The sequence below is a fragment of the Plecotus auritus genome (assembly GCF_963455305.1).
Source record: "Plecotus auritus genome assembly, chromosome: 12".
NCBI classification, from domain to species: Eukaryota; Metazoa; Chordata; class Mammalia; order Chiroptera; family Vespertilionidae; genus Plecotus; species Plecotus auritus.
The window spans coordinates 26,883,656-26,893,068 of record NC_137778.1 but is presented as its reverse complement, the minus strand read 5'-3'; positions in this window follow the sequence as shown (position 1 = coordinate 26,893,068).

The window sequence follows — 9,413 nt, the reverse complement described above, 5'->3', positions numbered from 1 at the left end:
TTCTTTCTCTTTGCCTGTTTTTCTCTCTCTTCACCCAGTACTCTATCCAGTCCTCTCATTCCCTACCACCCTTTTGTCCTTCCATGGGTGTGGAGAGAACGATTTTCTCTAGGGAAGGAGGTCCCCGATGGTGGAGCACAGTGCAGACAGTCCGCTGTGATTGCTGGTTTGCCTTTGCTCTGACCTTCTGTCGGTTCGGTAGGGACGATCTCAACTCTGTGCCAGCACACTGTGAACAGAGTGGGTTTCCCGTAGCCGCCCTTCTCAGGTTTGATAATTTGCTAGAGCAGCTTACAGAACTCAGGAAAAAAACGGTTTACCCAGATCACCCGTTTATTATACAAGGACACAACTCAGGAACAGCCAGCTGACAGAGATGCACAGGACTAGGTGTGCATAAGGGGTGGGAGCTTCCTGCCCTCTGTGGGCATGCCACCCTCCCAGCACCTTGTGTTCACCCACCCGAAAGCCCTCAGACCTCTGTACTCTTGAAATTCTTATGGAGGCTTCATAGTGTAGGCATGATGGGTTAATAACTCCATTTTCAGCCCTTCCCTTTCCCAGAGGGTGGGGCGTAGGCCTGAAGGCTCCCAGCCTGTAACCATGGCTTGGCCTTTCTGGTTACTCGCTCCCATCCAGGACCCCACCAAGGACCTCATTAGAGCAAAGGATGGTATTCTCACCCAAGAAATCAGAGAAGTTTAGGAGCTCTGGGTCAGAAACTGGGGTCAGAGACCAATGTGCACGTTTTATTCACACACCTATCCACTCACACGCATCCCAGCTCCTTGCCCTCTGGGTAGAGGATGGGAGGTGAGAAGGGGTCAGCTTGCGGCACTGGTGACTTCCTCTATGGAGCACGCAGCCCCGCTCCCACTGAAACGGCCTCAGTGTACCTCTGAGGACTGTAGCCCAGTAAACCCTAGGTCATCCAGTTTCCGTCCTGGGCCTTGTCTTGCCATTTGGTTTCTATAAATTTGCTAACAGGTAACTGCTGATAAGAATTCTTACATTGGGTTTTCCTTTTTTATATTCAATAGGATTTTTTTTTGAGAGACTGCTCTGTGCCAGATTCCATGCTCATGCTGAGAATAGAAAGAGGAAAGGGCCAGGGCCCCTGATGTTACTGCTGAGCTTGGGAGGCGAATTGCAGCACATGGATGAGTTCCGGAACCACATGTGCCGACAGTGTGAGGAATGCGTGCCGGGGTCAGGCGTTTGCTACGCCATCTCAGCTCCTCCTTAGAACAGATAGGAAGGTGGCCAGTGTCAGTAAAACCTGCCCCCTTACAGTGATTGAAGGCCTGGCAGGTTGTTTTTCTAGCTCAGGTCTGAGCTGGTTCCCATGCTCCCCAGTAGGTGGCACTAGAAACCACATTTAAGTTCTGGGGCATCTGAAAAATTCCCGATGGGAAAGGGTCTTCTTTCAAGAAGCTGTTTCCTCTGAACTGTATTTCCTGCTTTTTTCTCTTTGCCTATTTTTCTCTCTCTTCACCCAGTACTCTATCCAGTCCTCTCATTCCCTACCACCTTTTGTCCTTCCCATGGACAAAACGATTCCCGGGGAGAGAACGATTTTCTCTAGGGAAGGAGGTCCCCGATGGTGGAGCACAGTGTGAAGGCACAGACCCTTTTGCCCCACGTCCCTCATTTTAGAAACAATGGCAGGAAATAAAGCAATGAGATAATGCTCATGGGTTTGAAGGAGCTTAAATCTAGGAAACATATAAGAAATAAAAATGTAACATGTGCCTCTGGGCCTGTTGTGGCAGGTCAAGCTTTCTGTAAAGATCTAAGTCATTTCTATCATAGTAAACAGTTGTCACAGGAAAGGTTGGCAAAAATGAATTTTGATCGAAATAATGGATACACACATATACACATATTAATAATGCAAGCCTGCCTGTAGTTGGGTTGAAAAGTAGCACCTCCACCCCAAAGAAATATCTACGTCTTAACCCCTGGAATCTGTAAATGTGACTGTACTTGGGGGGGAAAAAAGGATCTTTGCAGGTGTAATTAAGTTAAGGAGCCCTAGATAAAATCATCCTAGATTAAGGCAGCCCTAAATTCAAAGACGGCACCTTGACTGAGGATTCCTGGCCTCCATCATTGTGAGAGAAGCAATTTCTGTTGCTTTAAGCCACCTCATTTACAGTAATATTTGCTTCAGTAGTCCTCGGCCAGTGGTCGGCAAACTCATTCGTCAACAGAGCCAAATATCAACAGTACAACGATCGAAATTTCTTTTGAGAGCCAAATTTTTTAAACTTAAACTTCTTCTAACGCCACTTCTTCAAAATAGACTTGCCCAGGCCGTGGTATTTTGTGGAAGAGCCACACTCAAGGGGCCAAAGAACCGCATGTGGCTCGCGAGCCGTGGTTTGCTGACCAGTGCTCTGGGAAATGCACACACAGCCTTAAAGGGTTTTGTCTGTGCTGCTCAGTCCACAGAACTAGAGATGGGATGGCCTCTGGGCCACATGCCCCCTCCAGATACCTTTAGTTCAGTCAGAAACACCGGGCAGTGCTCAATGGAAGGTTAATTTTGCCCCACTGCCTAGGAAGAATTCTGAGTGCTCCACCCAGTGCCCCAGGAACCACGTGGTTGTCCTCTCAGGATGAAAGAACTGTCCTGACGGTGGGAGCCCTTAGGGGAAGGATAACTTCCCCTAATCCTTACAGTCCTCCCCGGAGTTCAGGAGGGGACCTCGGCCTGCAAACCCAGGTGACTTGATCTCTCTGGAAGCTCCCTTAGGGCAGCGAGTTGGTCAGTCCCAGGCTCTCCCCATTGGCCTCATCTCTCAGGGCTCTTTGTCCTTTATTGCCGGACGTCCAATGTCTTGGAAACCATAGTTTCGTCTACTTTGTCTTGGATTTCAGTTGTTCCAAGTGAGAAGAGAAAAATCTGGTCCCTGTTACTCCATTTTGTTGAAAATGGAAACCAGGGCACATATTTTAATCTTAATAACCTCATTTTCCCGTGAGTGTTTTTTAGTCCAATTTTTTTCACAGGAGTAAACTTGGGTTTAGTTCTAAGCTAATTAAAGGTAAACCCAGGGTTTAATTCCGGGTGTGTTTCCTTCCTAAGCTTGAGTTCGCTGTGCTAGGCTCAGGGTGTCGGAAGGCGCTCAGGGCTGGGTGACAGGCAGCTTCAGTGACGTGTGAGCTTAGTTAAGTCATGCGATTGTTCTCTGCCAGGGAACTCAAGAGAACCTTTCGTTGCTGTGCCCAGGGCTACTCTTTGTAAAGGCTGTGACTGACTTCTCTTCCTGTGGGCACATCTTCAGCCTGGCTTCCTGTTCCCTTTAAAGTGACAACTCTATCCTATTAACTTATTTTCCTTTAAAACTTCCTTCTTTCCCAAGTGCTTCATATTGTACCTGGCACACAAAAGGCCCTTTTAAAAATTTAATTTCATTTATTAAATTGATTGGGGTGACATTGGTCAACATGAACATATAGGTTTCATGTGTGGGTTTCTATGTTATAAGATCTGTATATTGCACCGTGTGCCCACCACCCGAAGTCAAATCTCCTGTCATCTTATATTAGGACCCTCGTCTTCCCCTATCCCCTCAAAAGGCCCCTGGTACATGATTATTGAATGAATGAATGAGTGCGTGCATGGTTGCCTGAAGAGAAGGGCACAGTCTTCAACCCTCACAGCAGGAGGCTCCCAGGACTCCACAGTTCCTGGGCACCCATGAAATCACATGAACCTCAGCAACCAGTAGACTGGCCCTACTGGCTCACTAGAACCCTTAGATCTCTTGAAACTCCTTTCCCCTCCCTGTAACAGTATTTCTGAAATTTTTAAGATTTCATGAAGCAGTAACTACCAAATACTTGGAACTACTGGAAAAAAGGCGCTAACAGTGGATACACAAATAGGAGGTGCTGATTTTTGTTCCCTCAAGTCAGAAACCGAAGTCTGAAGTTCTGATTGTACTGGTTTGGGGCTATAAATGTCACCTGTTAGCAAGAAAGCAATGGCATTCACAAAAGGACACTTTTCCCAAGATACTTCCGGCTTCAATACTCCTGCTGATCCGCCGATGTGATGACTCAAGGCCCCTTCCATTACCATGCTCAGCCATTACCAGAGACGGAGCACTTTCCTCCTACGGTCCTCTTGCTGCCCAGTGAGCTGTAGAACAAAGAGGGGCCAGAATACAAAGTGTTCCCCCCGCCGCCCCATGTGTCTGTGTCCTTCAGGCATGGTGACACCCCATCCATCGCTGATTCCACAGGATGGCTAATATTAGAGGACTTTCAGGGCCCTTGGGAATTCAGATAAATTTAGCTGCTATTTATGGAGCATATGCCGGGCCCAGTTCTCAGAGGTGGTCTTTGGCTTTCTGTTTGGGGGCCCTAATATTTCATTCTTCATCCTGATTGTTAACTGGACATGACAGCATGGTTGAATAGTATGGACCTGGAAGAGACAATATATATTCTTTAATGGCTATAAGAATCATTTCATCTCAATATGATAAAGTGCTTTCTCAATTTACTCCTCACATCACTTCTTTATGACAATCAACTATACCAGGTACAGAAACTATTTAAGAAACAGCCCCTAATCCTAAGAAGCTGATGTAAAATCAACATCTACATGTGATCCATTGTGATTATGACCGGAAGTTCCAACAATGAAAGCCTTCCTCAATTAGACTAGATTACAAATGAAAGTCTGGGCTTTCCTGTCCCTGGATGTTTCATGCAGGTGCTGGATATATGCAGCAAGGGAGACTCAGATTTCTAGCTCACGTAGTTAGGTGAATGGCAGGGTATTTCTCCAAAACAGGATGCCGCAGATGGGGGCAATGCCCTGGTTCTGCCACTCACTAGCCGCCTGAACTTGACAAGTTACTTGTCCTGTTACTTCTCTTCATCTATAAAATGAAATTGTGACCGCTAGATGGAATGGTATGTCGAAGACTCTCGATGCTTGAAGGCTAACTGTAATAATAATCCAAGAAAATCATTCTTTTGGGTGTTAAAATGTATAATGTTTTACTTCTCCTGAGAAATACAGTGTTTCAGCATAGTAAAACTATGTGCATCTTCAGAAGGTCTGGAATCCTATGTGTATGCAGTGGTGTTGGCTTGTGCTTGCATGAGGAAGCAGAGGAAGGATAGACAACAGCCTGTTGTAAGCAGTTACCTGGGGATGGAGATGTGGGTAGGGAGGATGGGGAAGGGGGACATAGGTGTGGGCACATGCTTTTGAAATGGGTACCCTTTTATTTTTTAATTTTGAACCATGACTATATTACCTATTTTAAAACATTAAATGAAAAAAATATAAAGTCCTGGGGTGACTTTAATGGTATGAATTTCAGACACATGCCCAGTAGTTTCCATCAAAGGTCTTGAGGTTTTTTACCTTCTTGTCTTTGCATAAACCACCTCTTCTGGAATTTTCCTCTTAACCTGTCCCCTCCCAGATCCCCACTCCAGCTCCATTCCCCACCCCAAACTCCTGGTTCACTCTCTCTCCCTCTCTCCCTCCCTCCTTCCTTCTCTTCTATCTTCTTTCTATTTCTTTCCTTCTCTCCCCCCGCCTTCCTCCCTTCCTTCATCTACCTCTTCCACTCTCTCTTTTAAAAAAATCAATGGAAAAAATACCCTTGGATGAAGATTAACAACAACAAAAAATAGAATATGGAATTGAAGGATGGGTAGATGGGGCTCAAATTCCTTTTTTGCCACTAACTGTGGGACCTTGGCTAAATCACTTATCCGAGCCTGTCTTTATTTATAATACATGCACAAGCATTAGGTCCTTCCCCCCCACCCCCCAGTCTCAGATGGTTTGTAGACAGTTGAGCGGTTCAACCAAAGTAAAGACCTTAGCACAATGCCTGACACCAGTAATTACTCAGTGTTATCTATGGAACATGTTATAACTCAGCATGCTATCTAGCTGTTAAATATCAACATATTTGCCAGGCCCAGTCAATGGTGCGGGTCTTAAACTTAACAAACCTGTGGGAGCCTCAACCAAGAGAGGAACTGGGAAGAGGGGCTGGATTAGAAGCCAGTCAGCAGAGGGTACTTGCCTCTCAAATTGAGCTCCTTGCTGAAGCTGACATTGGAAGCTGAGAAACGAGGTTTTGGAGTCGAGGACACCGTGCACCACAAAGTGATTAAAGCAAAGTGCAGTGTTGGCTGGTGGCCATCTGCTTGTTATCTCAGAGTGTAGGGCTGTGCGCCTCTCTCTATCTGATTCATTTTCAGCAAGAGACTTTTTTGGTAGGTGGGGTAGGGGGAGGAGGGATGACAGAGGGACATTGGAGGCTGACAGAAGAGATTAATTGAGGACAGGACCAAAGAGACACATATTCCCAGTGCTTTTTAACTCACTGAGTGCCAGGAACCTGGGTGAGGCAGAGCACTGGTTTATTCAGCTCAGTGTCCTGTTGAAAGCAAAATGCTTGAGTCACAGGGGGTCAAGCGACTGCAGTTCCTCTGATGAGTCATTGTCTTGCTTCCATGTAACATCCCAGCATCTGTTGCCCCATTTGTTTACTGAGAGCAAGCTATAGCTGTCTGCAGGTAGGGCTCCTGTGCTCAGACTAGGAAGGTCCTGATATACACCAGGTTGCAGGTAGAGGCTGCCTGTAGGGGCTGCCCAGTGTGACATGAAGGTGCTCTTTCCTCGGACTTAGTACTCAGTGAGAAAAAGTTTAAGTTGGAGCCCAAAGGATGGAGCAAGAGTTAGAAGGTGTGAACAGGACTAACGTCACTAATATCACTTAGGGTCTCTTCAGTCATAGTACGTTCACACTGGGCTACTGAAGAGTGCTTAATACAAAGACTACAGAGATGTGAGTGGGGTTCAGAGAATCAAGAAGGGATGTTCAGGGCCCTTGGGAAAGCAAGAACGGGGAGCCATTAAGAAGTTGAAGAAACAAAGGGGCAACGGAGAGTGGAGAGGGTCACTAGAGAAGACCTGCAGCATCATTTAAGGGTCACAGTCCACACAGAGTCAAGCAACAAGAATGGAGCTCAAGGGGTAAATACTCAACCTCTCCTTCCGCCCTCCCTTCCTAGATGCTTGCATTGGCCAAATCTAACTGGAGGCCAGAGAGCAAGAGCGCTGTTGAAGCCGACCATACTAAAGTTAGAGTCACCTCCTGGGGAAGAAGGCAGGCTAAAGAAGGAGGCCCAGGGATCTGGAGATGAACAGAAAACACCTAGCACAACTTGCTAGTTAGACAAGTTAGTTTCCTCTCTGGTTCTCAGTTTTGTTCATCAGTAAAATGGGAACATCACTTTGCCTACCTTGTTGTGAGAATGGAATGAGATGATGTAGGTAAAAGATTTTGAAAAGCTCTGGAGGGCTTTGTGAATGTTGAGTATGAAGATGAACTTTTCAGGAATGAGGAAACAATGACACAGTGACCAAGGTAAATTCCTCACTTCCAGTTGGATCACCAGCCCTTCTTGAGACCCTACTGTGCATGTAGTTCATACCTGATGCTGGAGGTGAGCATGGGATCAATGGGATCAATGATGACTGGGCTATGAAAAAGGTGGTGACAGACTCAAGGCAACCACTACTCCTTTAAAGGCTGGTAGTATAGTTAGAAGGATATGAAAGTGTGTGTATGTTCCTATATTTATGTATAAAGTATATAGAAAAATATGAGGATATCTGTGTGAACACACATACAGAATCATGCAGTCACATATGCAAAGTGAAGCAATACAGATGGGAATTATTAGAATTGGAATGAGAGAGATGATCAAATAGGTGTTCAGAAGAATAGCATTTGAGTTGGAAACTGCGTCTAGAGATGCCAGTCTCCTGACCCATTGAGATGGTTTTGCCATTCTTTCAAGTTTAGAAATACACCTTTTCAAAAAGAGGTTGAAATATTTGAGTTCTTTTTTTTTAAAAATATATTTTATTGATATTTTACAGAGAGGAAGGGAGAGGGATAGAGAGCTAGAAACATCGATGAGAGAGAAACATCGATCAGCTGCCTCCTGCACACCTCCCACTGGGGATGTGCCCGCAACCAAGGTACATGCCCTTGACCGGAATCGAACCCGGGACCCTTCAGTCCGCAGGCCGACGCTCTATCCACTGAGCCAAACCGGTTTTGGCAAAATATTTGAGTTCTTTCTGCTTATATCTTTGTTTCTTCTTCTTGTCTCCAATGCCAGGCATGGTATTCTGAAGGTCCTTAAGAAGTGTTTGTTAAATGAATCAGGGGGGGAAAAAAAGCAGTGGTATTCATGCTACCTTATTAAGTGAGAGAATACACATGATAACAGTGCCTGCCTTCTGCAGTGGTCTCTATGAGAATTCTTCCAAGGGTGTTGGAGATACTACTGCATGCAAAAGAGGGGCCATAGTGAGCGAGCTCAGCATATGCTTTTGATAAGTGACTTGCATAAGATTAGGGTGTGCATAGACTGCAGTTGTAGAAATTTCCAAACAGTAAATGACTGCTCTCTGGAAGATGTTTAGTTTATTAAGAGCTATGACATGCCAGACACGTGTTTCCTATCCTTCCCTTCTGGGACTCAGTAGAAAGAGATGAATAAGGATGGTGATAGTCATCCCCAAATAGTTGTCAGCTGATTGCAAAGCTCAAAAAGTGTGTTTTTACTTGAGTACTTGTTGCGTAGTAGGTGTACCGGTTAATAATGGCAGATTTTGTAATAAAAGAAAACATGATAATTTCAAGAGAAACATCAAAAGTGCTTTATTCAAAGTAATGTCCATAGCTAGCTACACATTTCCCCCATCTTTCAGGTAATTTGTAGATACCGTCCCAATAGAACTTTTCTTGTTTTGAGGCAAAACATTCAGAGACCAAATTTTCCACTTCTTCGTATGTTTTGAAGTGCTACTCAGAAAGTGCTTGGGCCATCGATCGGAACAAGTGATAATCTGAAGGAGCAAGGTCTGGTGAATACAGCAGGTGGGTTAATACTTCGCAGGCAAGATCTTTTAACGGGTCTTAAACTGGTTTTGAAGTGTGTTATGGTATGTCATCATGAAGCAAAATTACTTTGCCATGTCTTCTGGCACATTCTGGTCATTTCACAATCAAAGCATGGTTCAAATTGATTATTTGTTGTCAGTAGGTAACGATCAATATTAACGGTTTTACCTGATTTTATTTTTTTTAATTTTTATTTTTAAAAAATATATTTTATTGATATTTTACAGAGAGGAAGGGAGAGGGATAGAGAGTTAGAAACATTGATGAGAGAGAAACATCGATCAGCTGCCTCCTGCACACTCCCCACTGGGGATGTGCCTGCAACCAAGGTACACGTCCTTGACCGGAATCGAACCTGGGGCCCTTGAGTCTGCAGGCCGATGCTGTATCCACTTAGCCAAACGGGTTAGGGCTTCACCTGGTTTTAGAAGCTCATAATACACC